The 13,684-nt window shown below is 38.4% G+C and overlaps 2 protein-coding genes across 29 annotated transcripts in view; one reads left to right on the forward strand and one right to left on the reverse strand.

Annotated features, from left to right (window-relative positions):
- Positions 1 to 13,684, reverse strand: part of CUNH11orf58 (chromosome unknown C11orf58 homolog) — a 408,817-nt gene that overhangs the window by 235,771 nt on the left and 159,362 nt on the right. The gene's annotated exons all lie outside the window — the stretch shown is intronic.
- The window catches only part of SOX6 (SRY-box transcription factor 6), a 672,513-nt gene that overhangs the window by 135,929 nt on the left and 522,900 nt on the right, over positions 1 to 13,684 (forward strand). The window contains exon 1 of one of the 28 annotated variants that reach the window (XM_069091138.1): positions 11,672 to 12,818. The exons of the other annotated variants lie outside the window; for them this stretch is intronic. The gene's annotated coding sequence lies outside the window, so the exon portion shown is untranslated. Of the gene's footprint in view, positions 1 to 11,671; positions 12,819 to 13,684 lie in introns of those variants that run through there. 28 annotated transcript variants of the gene reach the window in all.

A 13,684-nucleotide genomic window follows, 5' to 3' on the forward strand; every position in this document is an offset into this window, starting at 1 on the left:
TTAGGGCAACCCCCCCCAACTTCAATTTTTCATAGACAAGTATTTCATTTTTATTCCAGACCTGTAATTTTATCCACCTAGGGAGTTCCTCGTGTGGAAATTCCCTCTACTGAGATATATCTGTGACATATAGTTTTAGAGAGTTTGCTTGGTGTCACACAGCTAGCTAGTAAGTGTCTCAGGCCAGATTTGAACTCAGGAAAATGAGTTTTCCTGACTTCAGGCCAGGTACTCTATCCACTGTGACACTTTGCTGCCTGCAAAAGGCACTTAGTCATTCTCCATTTGTCTTTCTGCTGCCCATCCATTTGCAGCTGATTCCTGACACCTGTGTGCCTGGAGTCCCAGGCAGAGATACCCTTTTGACTAAATGATGATGGCAATGCCATACCAAGTATTACCTGTGTAAAACCCTCCCCAGGGTATCCTAGCCTTCATTTTGTGCAATCAAAGAATCTGAGGAATTATTGGAACTGATTTTACTGTTCTGAGGTAAGGAAGATAGGATAATTAGAGCTAGATTAAAATCTGCTTTGCCCCAGCAGGCTACTGAACCCTGAATTAAGATTTGTTAGAATTTGAGGGATATAGATGCGTTATCCTCTATGAATAAGAAAGAGGAAATAATCAGGGCTTAAAAAGAAAACATATTAGCTTTAATTAGAAGATCTCTTTTTGTGTGGTACTTTTTTTTTTTGGCCCTATGATTTCATCCATTCTAGGACAATGTACCCTAAACATACTCCCTCCATTAATGCAGATCTGTAACTTGCCTGTAACTCTGTCTTAGAGATGTACTGGGGCCCACCAAGAGATGCTGTGACTTGTTTAGGACCATGTTACTAGTGTGTCAGAGGCAGGATTTGAACCCAGGTTTTCTGGACTAGACATTGGTCCTCTGTCTACTGTATGACGCTGTGCCACAGTTCTGTATTATACACCTATAAACCTATAATTTGAGATGCCCAGTTTCTTGCCATGTTCCTCTTCATTTCTTCTATGCAGCTGAGTCCAATCCTATCAAAGTAAATTCAACAAAAACTGATGAAGCTCCTACCTAAGAGGGGTCTTCTATAACCTTGGCGGGGGTGGGGATGGGGCAGGGGTGTAGTGATTTAATTCAATGAGACAAAAATTTAGTAACTGCTTCTTCTATACCAAGCACTGTGCTAGGTAGTAGGGAACAAAATTTAGAGCAGGCATCAGTCTGTCAGATAGGCATATGACACATAGCTACAGTATCTCACAATAACGTCTGATGCTATGTAGCACTTAGAAAGGGTTTTTGCACCATCTCCTTTCAGCTTCACAACAATTTTGTGAATTAGCTACTTATTTCTGGCATCATTATCTCCATTCTATGGGTGAGGAAACTTGGGCTGAGGCAAATGGAGCAAGTGACTTATTCATGGTTATGTATTTACTAAGTTTTCCCTAAGTCTGGAAGCGTAAAAGAGGCTCTGGGGCCAGAGGATTGGGTTCAAATCCCACTTCTCAGGCTTACTACTTGTATGACCTTGGGCAAGTCATTAACCTCTCTGAGCCTCAGTTTCCTCATATGTAATATGAAAGGGTTGGATTACCAGAGATTCTCACAGTGTGGTCCAGGAGCCCCCAGGGGTCCCTGAGACTCTTTCGAAGGGTCTGTGAAGTCAAAGCTTTTTATAATAACTTTATAATAATTTTGTTGTTCAGTTGTTTTCAGTCATGTCTAAGTCTTTGTGATGCCATTTGGCATTCTTGGCAAAGATACTGGAGTGGTTTGCTATTTCCTCTTCTAGTTAATCTATTTATTTGTTATATATAATATAGTAATATTATTTATTTATTATTTCTTTATAATACCAATGTCTAAATGTCTAATATTGTACATTTTGATAGATATAATTCATATAAACAAAAGCTGAGGTTTTCAATAATTTTTTAAGAGTGATGGGTCCAGATACCAAAAAGTTTGAGAGCCTCTGAAGGCCCTGCCAGCTATAGATTTATGCTCCTTTGATAAGTGCTTACATGGAATCAAGGTGCTATTTGAGGTTGTGGGAAAGATGGAAGAATTCATTATTGACTGGAAGGGTCAGAAAAATCTTAAGGGAAGCAGTGGTCCTTAAAAGATGAGAAGAATCTCAATAGGAAGATTTTGTAAGGGGTGTCGTCTTTGTTTTAGGAAATGGCAGAAAGGCTAGAAAGTGTGGGAAAGATTTTTAGAATGGTGAATAAGTCATTAATTCTCTTTGGCCTTGAGGGGGAAGAGTGAGAAATAAGGATCAAAAGGTGGGTGACAGTCGTTTTGGAGGACTTTGACTACCTCACTAAGCATTCTTGGTGGAGAATGTTTCTCTGTGAATGGTTTGACTTGTGCTGAAGAAGTAAAACAAAAGAAGGAATGAAGGGAATGAATGTGATGCTACAGCTTGAAACAGTCGATCGAATCCAGATGTGCTGAGAAGAAAAGGACCATCTGATGAATGCTGGGCTTGTACAGAAAGCTGATGAAATGGCAAAGTTTGCAGCATTCTGAAGGAACAGCATGAAGGTGCTCCCTCCTTCCCCCTCACACAGCACCCACAATGCTTCCAATGTTTGCCTGTATTTATATCAGTTAGAGAATGATTGGATGGGTAATAGCAGTAGTGGCTTCTAGCCTTCTTGTGGTTAGCCTGAGTCCTGCTATATAGCCAGGAAGCATAATGTCTTCATTGATGAATTTGTCTGGCTATTAGCTTATCTGACTAAAATCCCACAGACCCATTTGTTACTCAGAACAGCAAAGGTCCCTCCAAAAATGTTCCCAAAATGGCCTTTTAGACCTCATTAAATGTCAGTCATAGGATCCTTGATCATGGAATTTAGAGTTGAAAGGGATTTTAAAGATTATCAAGTAATAGGATCATAGATTTTGAGTTGGAAGGGGCCTTAGAGGTCATTTAGGTCACCTCCATTTTACAGAGAAGGAAACTGAGTCCTAAAGAGGTAAAAGGATTCACCCTGACTCACACAGATCCTAGGTGTCTAACCCAGAGCTGGAATTTTAACCCAGGTCTTCTGAGCCCAAACCTTCTGATTTTGCTTTGACATTGGATCTATTGGGTTGCTTAGTCTCTGAATTGTACTGTAATCCTACATATCTCCACAGACCAAGAACTTGTCCAAGTCACTGAAGAGTTTGACATAAAATGTTTTGTGGTACAAAGGTTTTCACTTCTTTCATGCCTGGATATTTTTCAGATAACTAGTTAAGAAAGACAGAGAGTTCTGTGCTGTGTTAATTACACTTGGACATCAGATTTCTTCAATTTGAGTGAAATCTATGACTTCTTTGCTGCAGGAGGCTCAAGTCTCTCATAGAATAGCCGTTGATATTTCCATAGTACTCTAAAGCTTGCAAAGCACTACATGTAAATGACCTCATTTGAGCCACACAACCTGGGATGTGGAAATGGAGGATCGGGGAAGTTTAATAGTTTTACCAAGGTTGCTCAGCTAGGAAATGTTGATGAGATTCAAGTTCAGATCCCTTGGCTCCAAATCCAGCCCCCTTTTCATTGCATCATGTTGCCTTCCCTTGTTCTATCCCATTTACTCTAAATATAAGGAGCTATGGTGCAGAGAAGGGAGAGACTTCTTAGTTAGGGTGCAGCAGAGAGTGATTCGAATCTAGGTTCTCTAACCACTTCAATGCTCTTTTCACAAAGCCACTGTTTTGAGAGTCCATAAAAGCTGGTTAGTTCTGTAGTAGGAATCCATCTTCTCCATTTTTTTCTGCTTCTTTTCCTGTTCTGTGGCAATACTGCAACCACCTTCTGTCAGGGACTCTCTACAAATGTACATACCTCAGGGTCTTGGCATTGGACAGTCTCCCTTTCCTCATAGACCATTTCTAAGAGGAAGTTTAGGGTCCCTGAGCTGAGGAACTGACCTTTACACATAGGTTAGGTGATTAGTCTCTGTTCTGTTCATTCTGACATCATTAATATTCATTGAGGGCCAGATAGACTAGTCTAACACCCAGCTCAGCACAATAATTTACCACATTTATACAGCAACTTACCATTTTCAAGGTGCTTTTCTCACAACAACCCTATAAACAAGGTAACGTGGGTTTTTGTTACATACCCCCCTTTTATAGATGAGAAAACTGAGGTTCAGATAAATTAATTAGATGAAATAGCTGGGACTTGAACCCAGACCTAGTACCTCATATGCAGGACACCTGGACTTGATTTGGTCATGTAGTGAGTCCATTCTTGTGACTCTGTTTGATCAAGCTCATTGATTTTCTCCTTGTCTTTAGTGAATTTCATTATTGAGGGTTTTTTGTTTTGCTTTTGTATAGGATTATTGACCACTTCCATTTATCCCTTCTTTCCTGATGCCATCTTTTAAAAAAAGGTTTGCTGTGTCTTTCCATACAGCTTCTCAGGAAGGGAGGAAATGTGAGCCCCATGCAAGTGAGGTACTGAGTCTGGCCAATCTCACAGTGCAGAAAGCTCTCATTGTTCCCTGGCTTTCAGCACCACTCTGTAGCCTTGAAGGCATACATATGTAGCTTTGTAGATGTGGTTTGGACCAACAGGAAGTATTTATTCCCCCAAGATATATTGGCTACATGGATCTTTAGACCCCGAGGTCAGCTGAAAGTGTCCAATGTAAACCTGTGAGAGGGGACAAGAAACAGATTAATGTAATGTGAAGCAATAACCATTCTCACCTGGACAGAGGCCAGGATGATTACCCTGGAGTCTCCTGGCCACAGGGGAAGTTCCAATTCAAGAGTAGCTTGGCTTTTACAGGACATAGTAAGTATCCCTGTAAAATAGGTTCAAGATCTAAGCTTAGCTTTGATTAATCAAAGGAATCCATCTTTGTTTTTATAGCAAGGACAGAATATATTTTGATAGCAGATGCTCCTTTTCAGGACAGTTATTTTCTCTCTGTCTCCTATTTCTTGTCACAATAAAATAAAAAATTTTAAAAATGCAGATGTAACTGAAGAGTACTGGATTTGGAATCAGAGAACCTGAATTCACATCCTGACTCTACCACTTGCTCTGCTTATGTGACCTTGGGCCAGTCCCCTAACTTCTCTGGGTCTCAGGTTCATCATCTGTAAAATCACTAGGTTCTATCTGGCTGTGCATCTATGATCCATTGGGTAACCCTGAAATCTTTGTGCATCCCACTACTATCTTGATTTACTGAGATTAAATTGTGTTTTTTTTCTTCTATGAGGAATTGTGAAAACCTAAATCCCTGCTTATTGCTGGGGTTGCATATGCTATCCTACAGAAGTAGCAGGAATCTAAAGGATAAGATTAAGTTCCATGACTACTATTACTTTATGAATTTAGAGGCAGAAGTAAACATGAAGAAATGGTATGTGGAGAGGTGGTGACTGCTGGGAGAGTTAGGTGCAGCAGGAAGAATGGGAGGTACATGGGAGAACTCGGTCTTGTTCAAAGACACAAGATAAAACTTGACTGCTGTACTTGTGAGCAAAGTGAGGCCACTCATGATTATGGCATTCCTATCAGGAGGTTTTCACATGGTACTTAGCACATGACACCCATGAGCAGCAAAACAGGTGCAGGTGGAGCTTGGTTACTTGTAAGGCTCTGTTAGACTCGGTGATGCCCACAACCCCCTCATTATATTGTCACATTCTGTCCTTATGCAAAGAATGATACACAGAGTAGCAGAAAGTAACTAAGACACTAACAGACCCTTTCTACTTGTCCTGTTCAAGGGCAGAGCAATCTGCTGAAGAGGGATAGAAAAGAGTTACTTATTTCAAAAGTCAACCAAGCAAAGGAGCAGTAGTGTCCTCCTAGACACAAGGTTTTTGAGTCTGGAACCTAGGCTTAATATTTCTGTATTTCAATATAATTGGTTTCTTTTACAGCTTTAGGTATTTTATTTTATGCATTTAAAAACATGATTCTGGATTTCACCAGATGCTTAGCAAAGAGCTTGGCACAGAGTAGGCAATTATGCTTATGGACTGATTGATTTACTGGATTGCTAAGGGGTCCACAACATAAAAAAGCTGAAGAACTCCTGAATGAACCAAGTCAGAGAGACTTTATGGAAAAGCTTTATGAAGCAGGAATTTGGAAGATCACAAATACCATTCATTCCACAAGCATTTATTGTATACCTGTTTTTTGTCCAAGCTTATTCATGATCCTAGTCCAGTCAAGTCAAGCACTTATTAAGTGTCTGCTTTGAGCATGGTACTGTGCTAAATGCTAGATAGAAAGTAAGGCAAAAATGGCAATTCAATGATCTAAGACAATTCCAAAAATCTCATGATAGAAAATGATATCGGGAGAAAGAACTATAGAGTTTGAAGGCAGATTGAAGCATACTATTTTCTCTCTTATTTTCTTTCTCATGGCTTCCCCCTTTTGTTTGATTATCCTTTCACAACATGACTAATGTGGAAATATGTCTAATATGATTGTACATTTATAGCCTATATCAGATTGCATGTTGTCTTGGGGAGGTGGGAGGGGAGGAAGAGGGAAAAATTAGAAGTCAAAATATTATAAAAGTAAATGTTGAAAACTGAAAATAAATAATTAAAAAACAAAAAGAAAAAAGAAAAATACACATAGCTCCTTTCTCTTTCTCTTTGATATTTTGGAGTACATGTCTAATAGTGGCAATGACAGCTGAATCAGAGGGTATGCACAATTTAATGACTCTTTGCAGTATAGTTTATCACAATGGCCAGACCAATTTATAGTTCCACCAATAGCACGTTAATGCCTATTTTCCTATATTTATTCCAACAATCATTATTTTCTTTTGTTTTTAATCTTTGCAAATCTTTGGGTTTGAGGTAATATGTCAGAATTGTTTTAATATTCTCTTTTCTAGTTATTAGCAATTTGAGCATTTTTTTTCATATGGTCAAAATTTTAATTTCTTTTTTAAAGAACCACCTGTTACATAATTTCTCTCTGGTGCTATGCTTGCTCTGAGGTCCTTCTTTCCCCTTTTCTTATCCCAGTTTATTTCTCTTTTGAGAATAACATATTGCTAGATCAAGCTTGCTCTGTGTGTGAGTGTGTGTGTGTGCATGTGTGTATGTGTTTCTATTAGTGTGACGACCCCTCCTTTGTTTCAATTAAGGATAAATTCTATGTGATGCATGCTTCCTTCACCCTTTCTTCCATATTTGTATAATCTTCTCATGGACCTTCTTTTATACCATTATTTTTCTAGTTAGTTTGTGAATTTGAGGGCAGGTACTACTATCTTTTGTCTGTTTTTGTGACTTTGGTGCTTAAGTACGATTCCTGGCACACAGTAGGAGCCTAATAAATACTTTTTGACTGATGACCTAGTGTAATCCTTTTTCAGACCCTCCCCTTTTCTTTCATGCTTTTTTAAAAAAAAGATCATTATAACAGAACACAACTACTTTTAGTCCCTCTATTTATCTTAGTTAATTTCCTCTGTGACTCTCCAATATATTAGGACATTAAAGGAACATTTGTAACTTCTCCCCATTAGAATTTAATCACTTAATCATTTAGCCCCTTCTAATTCCTCAAAAATATTTGCCTTTCTAGGATTTTCTTGATACCTGTGTTTGTAATTCAGAATTGCAACTCAGTTGTGTTAGGAATTCTTGAAAGTCATCCATTCCATTAAAGATTCATTTTCCCCCGTAGGATTATACTCAGGCTTTCAGAGAAATTATTCTTGGTGATAAGATTTTATCTTTTGCCTTTTCAAATACTGTATTCTGAGATTTTTTTCTCCTTTAAGTAATTGTGGCCATGTCCTGTGTGATCTTGACTTTGGTTTTTGGCTACTAGAATTCATTCTTCCTGGATGAATGTAGTATTTTTCTTTTATCTGTAACCTTTAGATTTTGGCTATGATCTTCCTGGGAGTTTTGATTGTGCAGTTTTCTTTTCTTAGAAGGTGACCAGTGAATCATATTTTTACTTTACCCTTTGGTTCTAGTAAATCAGTGCAGTTTTAATTTTTGCTTGAAATATGATATTCAGTCTTTAAAAATATGGTTTTCAGATAGTTTCATGATTCCTAAATGATTTCTCCTTAGTTTGTTTTCCAGGACATTTGTTTTGGTAGTGTGTAACTTGCATTTTTCTTCTATTTTTAAATCTTTTTTATTTGTTCTAATATTTCTTGTTGTTTTATGGAATCACTGAATTCTGTTTGGCCTATTCTAATTTTCTGGAGTCTATAACTTGGGTAAGATTTTCTGCCTTCCATTCTAAGACATCTTATCTCTTTGTCCTTTCCTCTTGTTTCCAGTCTTGGAAAGGACGATCAGACTCTTTTTTTTCCTTCTGACTTCTTTTTCCTGGCCTCCTACTGTAGGCTTCCATCTCTCTTGTGGTCAGAGCTCTGTGATTGGTTGTCTATGGTAAGAGCACTGATGTGGATTTTCTTCCCATCTGGGAGCTACTTTGGGACATCCTGTCTCCTGGTACCTCCCTGCTTTTGGTGCCACTCCTTGTCCAAGATCACTTGATTGAGCTTCAGATCTATTCCCTTGAGGCTAGCTTTCCTGAATAGAAGTCTTTTCCAACATTTGTGGCTTCTTTTTATCTTTTTTTTTTTTTGGTAGTTTTAGGATGGATGAAGAAATTTACTGGTGTATTTCTTACTTATTATTCAGTGTAGTGCCTTCCCCCCTGCCCCACCTCATTACTAAAGTATATATGAGAGAAAAAGATCTCTCTATAACTTTTCACACTACTTTCTTACTTGGAATTCTATGCATCTTTATGATTCTTAAAGATAGTTTCTCACATGTTCACTTGCATTCCGTGAGTTCTTCCATTTTGACCTATAATTAAGACCACAGGAATTATTTTACTATTGTGGTTCAATTTTTTTTTTATTATTTTAGGGATGCAGTTCTGTGAATATCATGTAAAAGAAACAAAAATCTTGTGCAAATTGAACAGAAAGGATGTTTTCTTTTCTACTGACTTGAATTAATGTTCATTGGTATTATATTCTCTATGTTTGAAATTATAAAAATAGTAATGACAGTTTACATTTGCGTAGAACTTCAAGGTTTCCAAAGTGCCTTATATCATTATCCCATTTCATTTTAAGTAAGAATCCTTTGGGTATTATCATTCCCATTGTAGAGCCAAAGAATCTGAGGATGGGGAAGTGAAGTGATGTACTGAAGGTCATACAAGTGGGACCCACAGTCTTTTGACCCTTAATTCAGTGCTTTTCCCACTGTGCTCTGCTACATCCCTCACGCCCTTCCTTTTCTTATCACAGAAATTGTGGGATATAAGCACAAGTGTAAGATGTGACAACATTTGGCTTTTAACAGTTCATCCCTTGGGTTCCCAAAATAGGTAATAGATGATGGCTATTAGTCCATGCTTCCCTCTGAAACATTTTTGGGCCTCACAGGAGCTTTAAAAGTGGTTTGAGAATAATTAATGTAGAAAATGGAGCATTTTGAAAAAGTGCTTCTTACCCCCAAAAAATGCAAGGTAAGATTCTTACAGAAAACGAAGTCCTTTGGTTTGGTTAAAACAACTATCAAGCCTACACAGTCAAGAAGGGAGCAATCCTGATGAAGCAGGATGCATTTGGACCTACTTTTCAGCACTGTTTTTTGTTGCTGAATATTTCAAAGCGTTTTCACACCCAGCAAACAGGTGCAGCACGTCTTTCTGTTCCTGCCAAATGAAGAGCCACCTCTCATCACCTGCCTGGCACCTCAGCTGTGCTGGCTGCTGAGCTGGCAAAGATCTGCCATTGGGTGGCAACTGGCAATCAAGTGCTGCCTTCCCTGTGGACAGGCTCTTCTTTTGCATTTATCAGCCTTGGTCTGGGCCCTGATGGTAATTTGCTTGGTTGGGAGGCAGCTTGGTTTCAGTTCAAGCCATGTTGCCTCTAGGATGCTTGGAAATGTGTTGAGAGGCTGAGTTTTGATGAACCTCAGAGCACACTCCTTGTCTAACTGGCATGGACTGAAGCAAAGGAGCCTGACAGTATTAATAATTCAGCATGTGGTGGCACTGTAGCTATTAATGCACTCTCATTTCACCTTGACAAGCCTAGGCTGATTCACCTGTGAAAATTAGTTCAGTGGTCTCATTTCTATCTCTGGTGGGCATTTGTGTACTTTACTAAGCCTGTGAGTAAAATTCAGGGACTGTACCTCTCTCTTTGGATTGGCAAGCATCTTATGCTTCAGAAGCATGCCTTTGAGAAAGAAAGAAAAGGCACACAGAACAAGAAACCGCCATCTTGGCATCATGCAATTATTGTTTAAATCATGACTTCTCATTGGAGATGGAATGAAGGCAGACTTTTGGTCAACTTTAGTTGCAGTTGGAGCAAGTCATTCATCCTCTAGCCTTCAAATTCATCACACAGTATCTCTGTATTTGGTTCACCACATAATAGACAAAGTTCTAATTCCCAGTAACCAAATATATATGAGTATGCCTTTGAAATGTCTGAAACAAGATAATTTTGCTCAAAATGTGGATATATATGATGGCTATATACTCTCAATATTGGGGATCTAAAATTATTTTCAAAGAATCCCTTTCATCTGGAAGTAATTTTATCTGCCTTGCATTTTAGGTCTGTGTCATAGGAACAACATAATTTCTATTAAATTATTAATAGACCCAAGACACACCCTGTGATTAGTGGGACGTGGAAATGATGCAGCAGTAGCTAGAGTCAAAGACACGCCTCCAAGGTTGGAAGCTGTCTGAGCTGTCCCATCTCTAGGGGGCCTGCAAAATAAGACTTATGGCCTCAAGAGAGGAGCGTTTGAGACGCTTCCTGCCCAGTTTGCTCTTGGGTAAGTTGGAAAAGAAAATTTCACTACTTTCGTGCAATTTTTCTGTGCTATTTTTCTTTATCTGCTGAATTGAAACCAGGAATTTAAGCCTATGTCCAAAGAGGAAAGACTCTTATTTGGACCTTAAACTTGGGACCCATCATCATTTTCTTCACCTACTGCCTCCATATCCATGACACTGAACACTGAAAATAGTTCTGTAAATTTAAAGTCACTCTCTGCGTTGATGAAATATGGTTTAGATTACTCATAAAAAGGCATTGACTTGAATAAAACTAAACAGAAATAAGCAAATTAAAAGGGAGAGGTTAGTACTTTGTTTTGGCTATTTTCTACAAGGCATATTTTAACTTTTTAAAAGACATTTTCAATATACTCATAACTTTAGTGGCATTTAATCAACAAGTCCAATGAAAACCACAAAAGTTTTCTAATATCCTTCATTGTGATATTGTTTTCCCATTAATATGAAATTTCAAACAGGTAATTATATCCACGTGGTAAACAAACCTATGAGATTAATATGACCCTCAATTGCTGCCTTTATCATGGAGCCAATTTTTCTGTGTGTTTCTTCTCTTCCTTTTTTTTTTTTGGTGGTAGTTTTTTAGAAGGCCCAGAACACGTATTACAAGAAAAAAAAATGTTGATGTCCTTAGAAATAGGGAAGGTTTCTCTTGCTGGGAAAGGTGATCATGCAGAGGTCCCAGAATCGTATAAGAAAGGAATTGGAGTTATATTTTAGGTGGCAAATTGAGCCTTTCAGAGGGGACCATAGGAGAGTGAAGCAGGTTGTGAGTACTGTAGAGCTGGGGTACAATAAATGGCATTGTACTGCCCTTGGAGGAATAAAACATGTCTATTATAAACCACCAGCTAGTTTAGCAACTTTTCCTCACTTTACTTCCACCTGAGCATCCCTGCACAGCTGAGGCTGCATTACATCTCTATGAACAACCTGAATTGCTCTTGCCCTGGAAAATCATAAAGTCCAACTTGGCTTTTGACACTGACTAAGCTACTTGGATTAGGTAAAGCTGATCTTAAAAGAGAAAAATTGGATACTCAGCAAACCCCAGCAGATATTTTGACATACTCTTGGAGCTGATAAGAGTCGTCATAAATTTAAACATTACCTTGCCTAGCACAGAAACCACACTAATAAATGGCTTTGAATTTTTTATGAATGACTGAGCACCCTGCTTTACTAATAAGTTCTCTGGGAGGCTGTGGTTTTTCTTTTGGATGAAGGCGTGTTGGAGAGAAGCTACTGATGAAATGTCATATAATTTTACAAGTTGCATAACTGCTTTTAACTACTAAACTATCTCTGATTAAAATAACAATTGAGCTTGTAATTTTTCTGAGCAGCTGCTGCTACAGGGGGTCATTACCTTGGAGAGCTTGGAAATAATCGCACTCCTGGTACATGAGTTATGTAGCCTCGTGTTTTACAGCAATGCACAAAGTTTAAAGCCTATAGTAGAATGTTATTTGAAAGCTGTCAAACCATGTTAAAAAAGACTGCATCGTCAAAAGGCCCTGGTGGCCAGGATTCTGCATGTAGCCTTGTCTTACTCATTATAAAATGCATGTTTATAAAGTTCCACAGAGCATCCAATTCCCAATTCACTTATATCAGCAAGACTTAACTTGCTCATTAATCTAAATTCTTTTGCAACTTTAATCTACATGTTTAATTAATCATAAAATGAGGCGGTAAGTAATTTCAGCAATGTGTGGCTTGTTATCAGATGCATTTAATCACTCTTCTGTGAGCTCATTTGGAAACACCTGAAGATGTCGAGAGCAGTTTGAATAAGCATAAATTATTCTTTGTCAGTGTACTTCACTCAACTAATAAGACATTAATTTAAAAGGCACTGTTTGTCATTTTTAGATCTTTACCAATATTTTTAGCTTAGCAATATAACTCTAATTGTGTACATGATTCACAACGGAGTGCCCGACATAGGAAAGGGTAAGAGTTTAATTCATTTTTCTTATTTACATGTAATTATGTCATGTAATCTTAGTTTTTAATGAGGATTAACCATCTTGTAAGTATTCATATGTTTTTGGAATAAGTCACTAATGAATTACAGTTGGGAAAATTATTTGGTAGGATACGGGATTGCGATGCTTCCATCCTTTCCTGGGCAAGTCCTTGACAAGTTGGATGAGTTTGGAAGATAGGCCTTCATGTACAATTACAGGTGCTGCATAGAAACCAAACTTCAGGATTTTAACTTTGGAAAATGGAAGTGAAACAACCTTCTCCACCTGGCTCATGTGATAACTCTTTGCCTGGGCCTTCGAATAACATTAGGTAGCCTGGAGTAATGACATTCCCATTTCCCCCCCAGTCACTTAACTGTTCTGCACAGTTGGCGATGACATTCTAAAAAAAATAAAGCATTCATGACTTCAGAGCAAATAATTCATGAGCGCTGAGTGAGTTATGTATCTCTGGATGTCAGGAATATGGGAATAAAGACTTCATTTCATTGGATGTCATCAACTGTCCTGCTCACACCATGAGAGCAGGGACATCAAAGAAGAATTATTCTTGTGGAAGCAAATGACTTTACCTGCCATGGAATGTCTTAGTTCATCTCCCGCTTTTGCAGGGCACCCTCCATGGTTTTTCTGGGATATTAAAAAAAGGAGAGTCCCCAGAAGGACTGTGTGTATGAGTGCAGAGCTAAGAATCATGGCTTTAGAGCTAAAGGAACCTTAGAGATTATTTAATCCAACTCCCTCATTTTACAGATGAGGAAACTGAGTCCCAGAGTGAGGAAAGGGACTTACCTAAGGGACCCCAGCTAGTAAACAGCAGAGCCCTCT

This window comes from Petaurus breviceps, unplaced genomic scaffold (genome assembly GCF_028583685.1).
Source record: "Petaurus breviceps papuanus isolate PSGF00001 unplaced genomic scaffold, PetGlider_PUasm1.0 188, whole genome shotgun sequence".
In the NCBI taxonomy this organism is placed as follows: Eukaryota; Metazoa; Chordata; class Mammalia; order Diprotodontia; family Petauridae; genus Petaurus; species Petaurus breviceps.